This window comes from Bidens hawaiensis, unplaced genomic scaffold (assembly GCF_021521415.1).
Source record: "Bidens hawaiensis isolate Kalapana, Puna unplaced genomic scaffold, B.hawaiensis_p1.1 tig00004682_1, whole genome shotgun sequence".
NCBI classification, from domain to species: Eukaryota; Viridiplantae; Streptophyta; class Magnoliopsida; order Asterales; family Asteraceae; genus Bidens; species Bidens hawaiensis.
The window spans coordinates 345657-362489 of record NW_027491286.1 but is presented as its reverse complement, the minus strand read 5'-3'; positions in this window follow the sequence as shown (position 1 = coordinate 362489).

Below are 16833 nucleotides of genomic sequence, written 5' to 3'. Positions count from 1 at the left end.
ACCGCAACTCGCCTAACATGGCCGTCTTCGAGAATTTATGCGCCTCGGCCGAGCCAAAATAAAAAGACCTGTTGGCCATAATGAGTAACGAAATATATAAACTAAATTTCTTGAACGACATTAACGTTATAACAATAAAAAGGCCCGGAGGTCACGTACAATTAGGATTTAGGAATCGGCCTCTAGTCTCTCAATGTTTCTGGAATTTAATCAGCCACCGTTTGACGCCTTGTGTATGTTTACTGTTTATTGTTGTTGTTATTATTATTATTATTATTATTAATTTTAAATTTAGTTTGCCAAATACCTTAAATTGATTATGGGTAAAAGAAAATTATTAAGCCAAATATATGATGAGATTAAGATTTACACCTTTGGCACTATATTAATTTTATATTCTCTAACTAGGATAATGGCCCGTGTTACACACGGGTGGAAAAAATTTCAAACGTCATGTATATATATATATATATATATATGTAGTTTTCATAAAAATTCTTTACATTGTTTTCTGCAAAATCACAAGATGTAGGAATAATATGTATAAATTGTGTGAATGAGAAACTGTATAAATATACAAATCATTGAATTGCTAAAGTAATAATCATACTAAAAAGGTAGCAAAAATTAGTTATAAATAATTAATTGTAGTAAAAATTTGTTTTTAAATCATTTGAAAGGAAATAGTTGGTTATGATTATAGAAAACATTAATTAGTGAGGTTATGATTCTAGAAAATATTAATTAGTGAATTATATGGCAATTCTAGAGATGGAAACCTTGTAAGCTTATGTGGACATTCTATTTAAAAACCATGTGGATATCTTGTTTTGCTTTAATAGTATGGTAAGAAGATAAGCATTGTGATTAAAATTAATTGATTAATTATGTGAAAGTTATAAACATAGGAAAGTGGATGAAATGGAACATTAGGTGGACACCATAGGAGAAGTACAAGTGACAAATTGTTTTGCTTTACTATATTAGTTAGATTATTAGATGTAATAGAGTCAAAGTAATAGTAAGTTATGAATTCAAACTTTAAATGTTAAGTTTGACCAATACTTGTGCTATATATTGGTTTAAATGTTAATTAGCATTAGGATTAAAATTAATTGATTAATTATGTGGAAATTATAAGCATGGGAAAGTGGATGACATGGAAAATTAGGTGGACACCCTAGGAGAAGGACAATTGAACAAATTGGTTTTGCTTTAATATATTAGTTAGATTGAATTGGATTATTAGATGTAATAGAGTCAAAGTAAATGTTAAGTTATGAATTCAAACTTTAAATGTTAAATTTGACCAATGCTCGTGTTATATATTGGTTTAAATGTTAATTGACATTAAGATTAAAATTAATTGATTAATTATGTGGAAATTATAAGCATGGAAAAGTGAATGACATGAAACATTTTGTGGACACCCTAGGAGAAGAACAATTGAACAAATTGGTTTTGCTTTAATATATTAGTTAGATTATTATATGTAATAGAGTCAAAGTAAATGTTAAGTTATGAATTCAAACTTTAAATGTTAAATTTGACCAATGCTTGTGTTATATATTGGTTTAAATGTTTATTAGCATTAGGATTAAAATTAATTGATTAATTATGTGGAAATTATAAGCATGGAAAGTGGATGACATGGAACATTAGGTGGACACCCTAGGAGAAGAACAATTGGACAAATTGGTTTTGATTTAATATATTAGTTAGATTTAGAATAACAACTGTTTCTTTTAACCAATCGATGTAGTATATACACAATAACGATTGTATAATCGTTACTTTTTTTTAGCTAAACAAGGTGTTGAATACTAAATTAACTTTTAAAAAATAATTAAATCACGTATAAAATAAAATAAGATTTAAATAAAATTATCATTTATAAATTAAACAAAATCTTAAATATTTTAACTAAAAAAAATCAAATAAGTTATTAAACTGAAATAAACTAAAATATGTGAGGTAAGTTAATTAATATCTTTACAAAAATCACCCTGATAAAATTGATTACAAGTTGCGTATCAAATTTACTAATTTTTTTTTCAAAATATTAACAATTAACGACATTTGGATATAATATTACTTTATAACACAACCCAATACCTCCTTCATCTATCCTTCCCTACTCATTTTCAACATTCATACTTCTCGACAACGGTCGGAAAAAAAATATGGCCGCCAATAGTTTCTCTAACTCTTTTTCTCTCTTTGTCGGTGGTGGGTCTGGTAACCATTCGGATCCTTCGGTGGTTCCGCCACTAATATATAAAAATTTGCGTGCCCTCGAAAATTAAGTGCCCCTGACGGTTGTCCGGATTGCACTATGCCAAAGCCGGCTCTACGCCTGAAACTCATTGCCACTTTCATCGTTGATCACTTTTGTGCATCTGCAAAAATAAGACGCTCCCCTCTTTCTTCACTCTTTGGGGTTGTTTCATTTTAGATCAAAACCCCAAAATCAAAATCTGGGGCGTTTTGTGCCACGTATTTGCCACATAAGGAAGACTTTCACTTTTATTATGCGCATGTCATGTAATCAAAAGACTAACGACGTTAGCTTTATTAGTCGCGGATCGTTGAAAGCAAATATATTAAAAGGTGTGACTGTCACTAGACATTTCGATAGTTGGGACTATTACTGGTCAACAGGCTTGAGATATACAATAAACCAAAAAAGAAAAAAAGGAAATAATCACTTTAGTTAGTAGGTGCATTGCCATTGTGCCATAACAAAATAGGTTGGTAAAAACACATAGGTTGCATTTGGTACGCAGGAATGGAGGGCGGAATAGAATAATCCATTGTGAGGGAATGGAGAAAAGTATGTTTGGTTGACCAAAGGAATAGAATGACTCATTACCTAGTCCATTCTATTCCCTCCAAAACACCCCAATTTCATTCCATCCATACCCCATGTTTTTTTTTATTCCATTCCCTCTTTCACCCTACATCACCTTCACTGCCCTTCCACTAACCACTGCCGCTGCCGCCGCCACCAACCACCACCATTGCCTTCCACCGCCGCCGTTACCGCCACCATCGCCACCAATCATCGCCATCAGTGCCAGGCGCTCACCACCTCCACCCGCCCGCCGCCACAATCAACAGTCGCCCCCCGCCCCTCACCACCACCCGCCACCCACTACCCATCGTCACCGCTACCCACCACCGTCGCCCACCACCGCCACTGTCACCACCGCCTGCCACCTCCACCGTTACCGCCATCACCCACCCCCAAACCACCATCACCTCCCACCTCCAACTACCATTATCTCTCGTCACCCACCACCAGCCGCCACCACCAACTACCATCACCGCCCACCAATGTCACGATCGCCACCTACCTCCCACCACCACTGCCACTCACTACCATTTTAATTTAATTTTATTTTTTTTCCTACCTACCAAACAACACAAAGTACTCATTAATTTCATTCCCATTTGGTAACCAAACATCTCATTAGAATGGTAATAAACCATTCCATTCCTTCGACCATTCTATTACCACATTCATTCTATTCCTTCATCCATTCCATTAGCTCATACCAAACAGACCCATAAGTACCAAGTTTGAGTCATCTCCCACAAACACCTACTTCCTTAGTAAAAGGGTATTACATTCAAGCTTTATGCTACCAAAGTCGTATAATTTTGTTGATACTGATGCTAAATATATAATGTCAAAACAACTTCTAGACGCTGCAAACGAAACATAAGACACGCGAGGATCCTTGTCTATTAACATGTTCAGGGTAAATTGTCGTTAATCGCTACTTAGAAAGATAGTTAAATGCTACATCAAAGTGACAAAGCTAGTGTATGATGGAAAGATGGCGTTCAACACATTTCACATGTTCCAAAATATCGGCATACCCTTCAATAGCATGTTGAATCAAAGTAATGTAACTCCTTTTGTTGCAATGCACGGGTAAAAATAGTTGTTACATATATAAAACAAGCCAATATAAAATTGTTAGATTTATTGGTCTAAAATACGGTTTTCAAAGGTACGTAGCATTATGGCCCCTCGTTGTTTTGGCATTGTTGGCATTGTTTGCATATAGTAGAGAATTCCAAGAAAAGAAGAAAAAAATATTGAAACAATTAGGGGGTGTTTGGTACAGAGAATTGGGGGGTGAGAAATGTAAATGGAAACAATTCTCTTGTTTGTTTACGAAAGAAAGAGGTGAGAAATGGAAATAAACCATTTCCATTTCCCTGATTTCTTTTCTCTAAAAAAGGCGGAGAAATCATTTCTCTAGGGTTTCATTTCTCACTTCCATTCTCTTCCTTTTCACTTCTATCACCATCCTCTAATCTCTATCTAATTACCCACCCACGCACACCACCACCATCCTCGCTTGATTTCTGCCCGAACCAGGTATGATTTTTGTTTCCCTATCCTCGTAGATTTTCTGTTTCCTCTTACTAACTAGCCGCCGCCACCGCCGTCGTTGTCATGGTATCGTTCATTCACCGGAACCTAGTTTCCATATGAGTTACATAACACTGCTAATCCAGTTTTTGTTTGATGATCCCAGGGTATCGATCTTGTTGCCGGAGGTAAGAGCAAGCGAACCAAAAGAACCGCCCCTAGATCCGACGATATCTACCTCAAACTCCTCGTAAAGGTATCAATCAATACACAGCTCAATTCTCATCTATTTGTTTTAATATTTTGTTTTTATTATGAACAGCTTTATCGGTTTTTGGTGAGGAGGATTGGAAGCAACTTCAACGCTGTGATATTGAAGAGGCTGTTCATGAGCAAAGTTAACAAGCCTCCGATTTCACTTTCTCGTCTCATTCGTTACATGTCCGGAAAGGTATTTGTTTTTAACAGTTTATTGTAAATAGTTATTGTAACAGTTTTATTATATTTTGTTTATTAGATTTGTAAATATGAAACACTCTTCATAATGTGGTGTTAAATGTCTAAAATTTTGGGTTGGAACATATGAAGGTAATGCGGGAAAATATAGCCTTTTAACACTAACAATTCAGTATACTTTCCCTGTATTAATAAATTATCCTTTTGCAACTTGCAAAATTGTACCACGCATGAGCTGATAAAGACTCAAAACGTTAACATTAAACACTAAAAGTTGACTAGTTTGGCTTAAAACACTTATATTGGGAGTATCGGTGTAAATTCTGACTGATATTATACATGATGACCTATAATCGAGATACCACAGAAATTGATTCCATAGGTTGCAACGCTTCTTTTCATTTTTAATCATAGACATTTTAGTTTCTTCAAATCAGAATTATATGAGTGTGATTTGTTTTTGTTTAAGAGTTTTATTCTATACGGAGTTAATTAATTTCTGGCTGTTAATAATAGTTGAAAAGTAATTGTATGATCTTCTAAGTATGCTAGATTGTTATTGGAACATATTGAATATAGTGAATGTCTGAGGATTTTGATTTCTATGATTTGGTGTTGCTGCCATATAAAATTATAGTTGGAACACTTGCTTCGAAGTTTAATGTAGGTCAACATTTTAGTTTCATCAAATAGTAATGCTGTGAATATAATTTGTCATCTGAACTGTTTGTTTCTTCCTGTAGCATGATTCTGATTTTTTTTGTTTAATTAGGATGACAAGATTGCTGTGGTTGTGGGAACCGTTACAGATGATGTTAGGGTTCATGAAATCCCATGCTTCAAGGTTGCCGCACTGAGGTTCACCGAGACTGCAAGGGCAAGGATCGAGAAGGCAGGTGGAGAGTGTTTGACCTTTGACCAGCTGTCTCTTCGTGCCCCTCTTAGCCAGAACAATGTATGTGTTATTTTTTAATTTATATTGTTTTAGAATGGCAAATTGTATTTTTGTAATCTTTATTAAGATTCATTGACTGAAAGATAATTCATGTTGACAAATTGGTTGTGTGATGCAGGTTCTTCTAAGAGGTCCAAAGAGTCGTGAAGCACTTAAGCATATGGGTCCTGGTGCTGGTGTACCACACAGTCACACCAAGCCCTATGTGAGGTCAAAGGGACGGAAGTTTGAGAAGGCGAGAGGTAGAAGGAACAGCAGGGGATTTAGAAACTAAGTTATTGTTTCTAAATTTTAATTTCCAGATTTCAATTATTGTGTTTTTGATCATCAGACTTTTAGTTGTTTGCATACTTATGAAAGTTTTGCTGTTGACAATTGACATCCATTTTTCTTTTGGTTATGAAGTTGGAGATTTTGGACTTCTGGTTTAGGCTGCTATTTTTTATAAAATTATTGGAATGGTTTAGGCTGCTACTTTTTATAAAATTATTGGAATTGTTCAAGAGACGCAAAAAAGCTCACCTGTTGATATTGAAGACTTTGATTTTGTTGTGTATGGTTGAAGTATGTTTTGTATGTGAATTGGTTTTAACTATGGTTGATGTTTTTTTCTTAAAAACTATGTTTTGTATGTGAATTGGTTTGATCAATGCATATTTTGGTTGGAATTTATACATCTTTTTATATGTTTTTTTATTTTTTAATAAATATTTGTTATGAATAAAATACTTGTGCTAATGATAAAGTTGATATAATTCTCTGTTTATTTTCTATGTACCAAACAAGAGAAATGATTCTCAGCTATATTTCTCTACTGAAATCTTTGTACTACCAAACAGAACAGTCAATTCTCATTCTCCAGACCAATTCCCTTTCTCTGCAATTCCATTTCTCTATTCCATTTCTCTACAATTCCATTCTCTGTACCAAACACCCCTTATAATATGAATTGAATATAGCGACTTGGCTGCTTATGTAAAGCGCGTTTTTCTTCTTGTTTTTGAGGGTGGACCATTGAATTAAACAAGTCATGGCTGTTGTTCTTGGAATTTGTTTATTTATTTATATCTATATCTATATATACAATTTGATCACTTCATGTCTTATACTTGTAGGGCAATATAATTAATTTGTAACATGGCGGTCACCCATATTCACATTCTAATATTTGTTGATTTAAAAATGAGATTGATTAATCTTAATTAGTGTTATACAAAGTAATCAAATTATATTAAGAGCGTGCATTAAGTCGTTCATTTCCTCGCCATGAAACCTTCTATTTGTACCCTTACATTATAACCAATACATTAATGCAATTCTAATTCATCAAAACATTTTCATCCGCGTATGTTCAGTGGCAGAGCCACATACAAGTCACAGGGTTCGGCCGAGCCCGGTCCATTTTTAGTTTTCTATGTAACTTATTACTTATATAACTTATATGTATGATTTAATAAAAGAACTCATTCTTTTTCAACGAGTGAACCCACTGTCACGAAATCTCCGAAAACATTTCATCGTTCGTCGGTGAAAAAACAAAAACTTGAATTTTAGAGAGACAACAATGTCGTTTCCATGTTGAAAACGCATAGGGAGCAATTATAATATGTAAACCTTTTTATTTAATATGACTTTTTTATTTTATTTAATGTTGACGACGTACTTTTGTTATGGTAATGATATAGTGTTTTATTTATTTGGCCGAATGACTTACCCGACCCATCCAGGCTCAAAAACAACACCGAAAGATTCCAAACCTAGAGAAAAAAAATTCCTGGCTCCGTCGATACGTATGTTAATTTTGAACACAAAGTAAAATATCTCAATATTAAATTAACCTATAAAGAATTGTGTATGGGTCAAACAAAAGTGGGTCAACGCGTAACCTCAATCAAACTCAAGGGTAAGGACATTAGATTGGTGGTTGATGTGGTGCCCAACATTTTGTTCTCACGTTCACATGAATTCTTTGTTTTCAACCAACTAAATGATTACATTTTGTGTACTATTTGTTCCCGCGTTCATAAAAATTGTGTTTATTACACATTAAATTGTGTATTGCACTTTAAAATGGCGGTCTAAATACATAGCTTGTGTTTCGAGCCCCAACCTTAACCCGCAATCATAGCATATGATAACCTTTTGACTTTTGAGAATTAAGGTTCTAAAATTGTCTTATCTTTAACTTGTGTTAAAATATATAGTACAATTCAATATCAAACACACATATCTTTTAAAAATGTTTCTTGTCTCATGACTATAATTTTTATTTTTTGTCATGTTGTTATTGGGCATGGAGCTAATTGTTGGGCTTGCACATGGAGTTGGATTTGGAACTAATGTAATTGGGCTTGCACAGGGCTTAGAGTTGCTGATATGAGATCCAGAAGATTTTGAGTATATAAGCAACCTTCATTACAGACTTAAAAGACTGGCACACATAAAAACCCTTCGTGCAGTGGCTACGATCTTGATTTTCAATTAGGCTCATGTTTTAGGGTTCATCGTGTTGGTGAATCTGTTTCCGAGTCTAGATTTGTATGTTATCTTATGTCGTATTTCTGATTCTGATTTGTTCTTATAGTCGGAATCATATTGTTCTTGATCTTCCTGTTTAGGGTTTGTAAACACTTAGTTTGGTTAATAATTTGGTAATTCTTTATATTTTGTGACAACTTGGCATCAACTTTACCATATGTTTGTCACAAATACTATTTTCTCACAAAAACTCACAGGTAAACTCATCCATCTTGAATCCATTCTGCACCTTTTATTACAATTATACACAGAGAGCGAATGAGAAACAAACTGCAAAAGTTACTTTGTTCCTAAATAATTTGATCACCTTATCAAAAACAAAAGGAGTTTGAGAACATAACATAATTTGCATATAACATAAGAGATTAATGACTAACTTTGAGGAGCCATTTACATCGAATCCCGTAATATCTCATGAAGTTAATGAGCAAGAGACTCAAGAACAACCATTAAAAAGGTCTTCTCGACTTAGACTATGATGACTTTGTGACTTACCTTGATGGGGAAGATTCAGTTTTATGAGTGTTTGATAAAGATGAAGTCATGTTGATGATCTTGATTAAGAGTCTAATTGCCTTCCATTATGATGGATGACTGTCATTAAGGTGTTAGGATTTTCTCTTTAAAAAATTTATAGTTTGTGTGAACAAATTAGCACAACGACTCGTAAATCTTTTAACCACCAAATCTTGACCCCTTATGATATTAACTCCCATCAAATTAGATGCACTATAAATTTTGGGCTGGACACAATGTTAAATGGTGAAGTTTTGATTTCAAGACCAATATATATATGAATTGTCACTAGCTAGCTCTCGAGAGTCCAATAAACTTTTAACTTGAAAAATTAAAAGACTTATCATTTTTCTACGAAAACACTCGTAATAACATTATATATGTATGTAAACAACGTAGGAGTGAGGCCAAATCAAAAGAATATATTTGTGCTACAATGATAAAAGCATTTTATCTCCATAAGAAATGTTGAACAGAGTGTTGCCAATACAATACAAACAACAGCATCCCCAGAACCCCGGCTAAACCCCACGACGAACTCCCAACTCTTAGCATCCATGACGATGATGAATCATATTCACATGATGCAACACTCGATGACGATGAAGACGAAGACGAGGTGGATTTAATGGCAACGATTAAGCCCAAAAGAAGCATAGGCAGAACAAACCCCGAGTTCCAAAACATTGTCTCCAAATGTGTTTCCTTTTGACGACCATTTGCATACAAGGGCGAGAGCACCACCGCTGTCACCATGGCTAAAACCATCGCCACTCCTCTTCTTTGTGACGACTTCTGAATCAACCCATAATCACACTCCATTGTTAGATTCAATAAGCAAGAAGATTTTAGTTTTGGGTGAAAGGAAATGTTTATATATAGAAGAGGAAGGAACGAAGTTAGATGAAGGAATCAAGTAGAAAGCTTGAAAATTGATATAACAAAAAGCGAGATGACAGCCGTCCAAAAAGAAAGTAATGGAGACATCATCATAATCATCTTGGCCTTTAAGTTTTTGATCAAACTTCCCCTCCAAACAAAGAATCTTCTTTTGAAAATAAAAAAAATTAAGTAATAGCATATGAATATGAAAAAAACATGCATGAAACAAATATAAATATTTGAACAAATGGCCTCTCAATATATGAAGTTAAAATGCGCCTAAGTACTTTATTGGAAATTTAGGTATGATGACTTTTGTAAAGAACTAGATAAAAAGTGAATACTTTTTCAAGGTTTTGAGATACGAAGAAAAAATGTGACATGATCACATGAAGATGGTTAATTTGAAGTGTAAATGCCAATTCTAGTCAAACATGGTATTGCTGGATAATGATATATTGATATAGTTACTAGACAACTAATTTCACACATATATGCTTGTGAGAATTGCATAGATGATGAACCTTATAATTTAGTCGTCGCCCCTAGCTTGTCCCCAAGTACAGGTAATATGTTCTCATACAATGTTGCTCCAATATGACCTAGCTTGGCGACACCACCTTTTTTCACTTCTTCTTCACCAAGCACGGAAGTTTAAGGTTGAAGATGAGACTATGATATAGCTACTAGACAATTACGTTCACACAAATATCATCTTGGTGATTTTGAGTACATTCAATAATTATTAGATAACTAGAATTAGGTTTTCTTTTTCTTGAGCAAATGAAAGATTTTCCAATATGGTGTCAATTTTGTGGCGTTTGTCATGGGCGTAGCTGGAACTGTCTTGTACTTCGGCTCTCATGGTGATTAAAGGGGTTCCGATGAGTTGTGAAGCAGGTGCATACATATGTTGTACGTACACCCACACCCACACCCACACCCACACCCACATTAGTCTCCTTAAGATTCTCCTAGCTTCTCCCAGGGTCTGTTATATTTATTGTTTTATCTACAATATTTATCACAGCATACGAGTTATATAGAGTTCGTAATTTTAACATTGAAAATAAAACATAAGCCTCTAATACCTGAAACTGCTATTTGAACCCAACAGCCCAAAAGTGGTTCGGGGATGTTTTGTTAGTGTTTGTTCCAACGGACTGGAGTAAGGAAGTTCGACACCATTAAGTGTTTACCGACGGAAGAAAAAAAAGGGCGTCAATGGCAGGTGAAGAAGAAAGGCCGATAATCCAACCCAAAGTGACCGGGGGGATTTCGTTACAGGTTCCAAAGCTGAATAGAACTAATTACATCAAATGGGCGATTGTGGTGGAAGCGATTTTGGATGATCAAGGGTTATGGGAAGTCGTTCAACCAAAAGAAGGTGCGGCTATTGATGCGAAGAAGAATAAAACAACAAGGTCGTTTTTGTTTCAAGTTGTGGAACGTGATATTCCTCTTCAGATTGCTCAATACAATAATGCACGAGAAATATGGGCGGCTTTGAAGGCACAATATATTGGGGCCGAGCGAGTCCAAAAGGCTCGACTTCTAACGTTGAAAAGTAAATTTGAGAAACTCAAGATGGCGGAAAACGAGACTGTTGATCAGTTTGCAGGAAAAATAACCGGTATGGTTTCAAAGGCAACGGGTCTTGGTTACGATTTCGCGCAAGATGCTTTAGTGAAGAAGTTACTCGACGCGGTTCCAGACAAATACTTCAACCTGGTAGCCTCAATCGAGCAAACTGTTGATCTCGATAGTGTGAGGTTTGAAGATGTTGTTAGAAGACTTAAGCCGTTGAGGAACGTTTACGAGGGCGAGAGCGCGCTTCTGAGTCTCAAAGTCAGTTACTTTTCAATCGATCAAAAGGTAGTTACAAAGGTAAATCGTATGATCAGTCTGGTAGCCGAGGTAGAGGTGGGCCAAGTTCATGGGAACGTGGAAGAGACCGGGAAACCGGAGGACAAGGATCGTACCAAACCGAAGGACGGGTAAGAGAAAGGAAAGATCGCTCCCAGATTAAGTGTTTTCGGTGTGACGAGATGGGACACTTCGCGTCCTCGTGTCCGGAATGAAGACGAGCAAACCAGGAAGCAAATTGGGCTGAAACGAAAGAACAAGCCGATAGTGATCCGGCTGGTTATTTAAATCTTCACGAGACGGTTTACTTAAACGAAGAACGAGTTAACCCGAAAAGGCTTGAAGCCGAGAAAGTGGAAGAAGGCACTTGGTATCTCGACAACGGAGCATCGAACCACATGACAGGTAACCAGTCGTATTTTTCCGAACTCAACAAAAATATAACGGGTAAGGTAAAATTCGGGGATGGGTCGTGTGTTGATGTATGCGGTAAAGGGAAGATTTTATTAAAATCGAAAACCGGAGATGATCGGGTTTTATCCGATGTTTATTTTATACCAAGTTTGAAAGATAATATAATAAGTATTGGTCAAGCAATGGAGAACGGGTGTGATGTTCGTATGAAGGAGAATTATTTGCTCTTGTATGATGACGTGGGTAAACTTATGATGAAGGCGTTTCGAACGAGAAACCGGTTATAAACGAATAAATTAACAGGGGAAGTTCCGGGTTATGTTAAGAAATCCACGCCGGTTCAGGAAAAGTTAGACGATTCGGGAACAAAAGATGATCAAGGAAAACTGTTGTTCGCTCGATTAGATGACAAGAATCGCAACCAAAGGAGTGGTTATGCGAGTTCATGTGGCCGAGGAAATGGTCGTGGACATGGTCATAAAGGAGGTCGAGTTCGGGAGAGCCGAAAGAACAAAGTCATGGATCAAGAGAAGTTCCAAGAGGTGAAGACCAAGATGATGAGGACCAATATGGTTGTGAAAGCCGAGAAGGTCAAGATCGTGGGTCAAATCAAAAGGAACAAAAGAGACGTGTTAGAGGTTAAAGGTCCGCTTATTCCGGTTCGGAAATTAAGGGGGTGATTGTTGGAGGTAATTCCCGAACTGAGTTATGGGTCGGGAAGGTGGGGCTGGTTCGAGCTAATGGATCAATCTCATTAATTAATTAATTATTATAATTAGAGATAATTATCTATTTTATTTATTAGATAGAGATGGAATTTTATTTAATAGATAAATAGGAGTTCGTATTTTACTCTAATTGTAATCGAGCGTCTAAATAACCCCAAAGAATTCATGTAAGGGTTAAGAGAGAATTGATCAAGTTTTGAGTTATTTTCTTGATTAGTAAAATTGATGAGTTGTGCCAAAGTATTCTTCGAGAAGTTTAGTTCGTGTTCAATTCGATCTGGGCCATTAGTATTTAACCCTACTTAGGAATTATAGATTTTTTACTGTTTGGATATCTTTTTGAACCGAGTGGATTTTAATTTTCATTTTGGTTGTCAATCAAAGAATTTTTAAATTGTATGAAATTTAGTTTATGTTTATACTCAACCGACGGTAAAAAGTTGGATTGAACTGTTGGTGTGGGGCCGTTCAAACCGTCCGCCGCTCGAATTTTTTTGCTGCTCTCTTGGAAATTGCTTGGAAATGCTCGTTTGTTTTTTCGCTCGATTGTAAACGAGCGGCTCCGCTCGGTTCGATTTGTAAACGAGCCAAGCAATGAGCAAAGGTCTGCTCGGTTCAGTTCAGTTTGAATATATTTAATTTATTTTATATATAATTATATATAAACAAATATATAAATGTATAGACAATACACATAAATATAACTATACAATTATTTAAACCCTTTAAAATTTTCCAAATTACTTCAATTTTATAGTTTTATTTGTTCACTTTAAGTTTTCAGAATACCATAAATTTGTTCACATGTTTATTATATCTCAGTTCAAATTTATTTCTAATAAAAAATACAACCTATCACACGTTTGTCTGAAAACTACTAATTTGTTTACAAAGCACATTATTTACAACCTTCAAACTAGTTTTTTATTGAAAATTTTAAAGTAAAAAAGAAATACATGTCACACCCCGACCAAAGGCGGAACATGCCGGGGTGCAACGTGATTGGACAAATACACAAGACACTATTTGAAGTGACAATATTCATTTAACTCATTTTATTTCAACAAATCGATAAACAACACTTCTCGTCTACACAAACAAACTGAATACAAGTAATAATTATATTGTTCGTTTTGCTAATATCCTAAAGGTCTTGGTAACGTTTTCCGTCAAGCACTCGAGTCAACAAAAGTCAAACCTGTAACATTTCATAAAATAAAGTTTGTCCACACAAAGGTTGGTGAGCAATTCATAAGTTTGAACATATAAGTGTATAGTATGAAAATCCACAAAACTTGTATACAAAACAATAAATAAGAGCTATAAACTGGAATAAATTGTTATCGCTAACAAGTTAGCGACACCTAGCTATTGGCAATTAGTCTAGGATTTTATGAAAGTTGCTAATAAGCTTACATTAGCACCACCTAACTACAAGGGGATGCGAGTAGTCTAGGATTTATAGTTATCGTTAATAGCATACGTTAACGACACCTTGCCATTGCCAAATGGTATAGGATTTATAGTTTCACTATCCAAAAGCTGTAAACACATAGTCAAATAAGCATAGAACACCAAATCGAGCAATTATTCAAATAAGGTATACAATCACGTTTGTGGGTTTAAGATGCAAGTAATTAAAGCATTTAGTTTGATAAGTATGAAATGTTACCCCAAAACGAAAGATGGAAAAAGGGGTATGAAAGTACTCACCTCGACTGATGAACCGAGAATTAAATAGACAAGTAAATGAAGCTGAACGTAAACGAAAGATCCAACTTGAATGATAAACACCTTAGCTAGAATAAATAATGTAATATATATTAATGAACTTGACACCGTAAAGTAAAATATATAAATAGGACGGTTCGATAGTAAATCGGATTGTCGGTTAATTTGTTAATAATTAGGGACTCATACTTAAATGATAATTAATATGAAAATGATATTATTTTATTTGGGCTTTTAAACAACCAAACCAATATTAAATATAAACAAGACGGGTTTTAAATCAAGGGTTCGCTTTTTATAAAAAGAAGGAATTGATAATAAAGTTTATAATAATACTAATAATGATAGTTAAAGAATAAAATCTTGGTATTAATTTTAAGGTGTTGTTGATAAACATAGTAATAATAATAAGTAATGATATTGATAGTAAATAATGATACTATACTCGATGTCGGTTCGATTTCTAAACGAGTTCACAAAATAAATATAATAATATTATTGTTAATAAATAAATGATAAAAATATGATTTCAATAGATAATAATATGATCTTTAATAATATTAATAACAACTTTAATATTTATAATAATAGTGATAATAATAATCATTTTGTTAAAAGATAATAGTAATAAAAAAAATATTAATAATCTTGTTAATAATAATAATGATAATACTAATAATTATCTATTTAATAATAATAATGATAATAATAATGATAAATAAATATATTAGTAAGTTATACGTAATAATACTAATTATAAATTTTATATATTGATATTAATACTAATGGTAACAATTTGTTAAGTCTAAAAATATTATATCGAAACCGGTCTAGGTTGAGACACGAACCCGAGACCTCTCGTTCAACAACTTATGTACAAACCAACCGAACCAAAATAATTAAACCCATAAGAACATAATGTATTCATTTCCCGCTCGTTTATCTTTTACCCAAAACAAACCAACTCCATACCCATCAATCTCGCTTCAAAACTATAACCGATACACAAACCAATTATTAACTACTTAAACCCGGAAATCAATATATGAAACTAATAATACCAAAACCGAAATTTATTTACCTATCACATATTCCCGAGTCGAAAAACTGCCGAAGATGGAAACCAAACAGAGGGAGAGAGGAGAGCTAGAGAGAGACTGAGTGAGAGATAGAGAGGGAGTGACAGCAGCCACGGCGGCCGGAATTCCGGTCGCCTTAAAAATGAAAACCGAGGAGAAAGGGGTAAAGGGCTGCCGGAAACGTGAGGGAGGGAAGGAGAGGGTGTTGGTGGAGTTATGGACCAAAGGGAGGTGGAAAGTGGTGGCTGGGCGTGCGTCGGAGTTACGGGACTCGCCGGAAATGGAGGTTCGCCGGAAAAAGTCAGGGGGGTGGGTGGCGGCTGGGTGAAGGTGTTCGTTGGTGGTGTTGGCCGGCAGGGGTGGCGTCGGCTGTGGCGGCGGCGGCTGCGTTTTATAGAGAAGGAGGTGGAGGTGATGGAAGTGGTGGTGTGGGCTGCGATGGTGGTGGTTTAGTGGTGATGGTGGTGGCCGGAGTTGGGCTCGCCGGAAGGCGGCGGCCGGAAAGCGGCTAGAAGAAGAAGATAGCTGGGAATGTTTAAGTTAATGTTAGGGTTTGTTTTTAGTTAGGTTTATATAATACGTATTTACACAACATGCCCCTCAAGTTCTAATGGTTGTTTGAAACGAGTTTGAAGGCTTCTAATGCTTATAACACTTTACGAAAATAAGTTTGGACCATCATAAGTTTTTCTTAACGACACTACATTACGAAAAACATTGGTTTATTTACGGTCGAGGTATATTATAATATTATATAATAAATAAATAAAGAACAAAGGGTGTTGTGTCGGTTTTTACAATATGAAAGTTTACAAACGAAATATAAATCGAAACTCAAATTTGACGAATGTCACAATACATAATGCTCGAAAATTGCTCGATGTTCGATCGAAAAATGTTCGATTCAATTTTGGCTCGTTTCGGTTTTCGCTCGGTTCAAATTTCAGTCATTTGGTTGTAAACGAGCCATACAACGAGCAAACTTTTGCTCGGCTCGGCTCGGCTCGGCTCGTGAATAGCCATTGGTGTTTGTGATGAGGGTTAATCGATCCCTTGATAGCTTGGAGTTAGTTGCAATGAAAATGAAAAATCAAAGATGAAAATTGCAAACGTTAAACTATTACACTAAAATAACAATTAACCATAAAAAAATAAACTGCAACTTACTCTACTTTTGATGTAGATCTCTTTGTTTGGTAGCTACATTACGTTGTTAAGTTTCATACTCATCCTCAAGCCATTGTAATACGTGGAATAATTGCACATATACATGAAATGAAT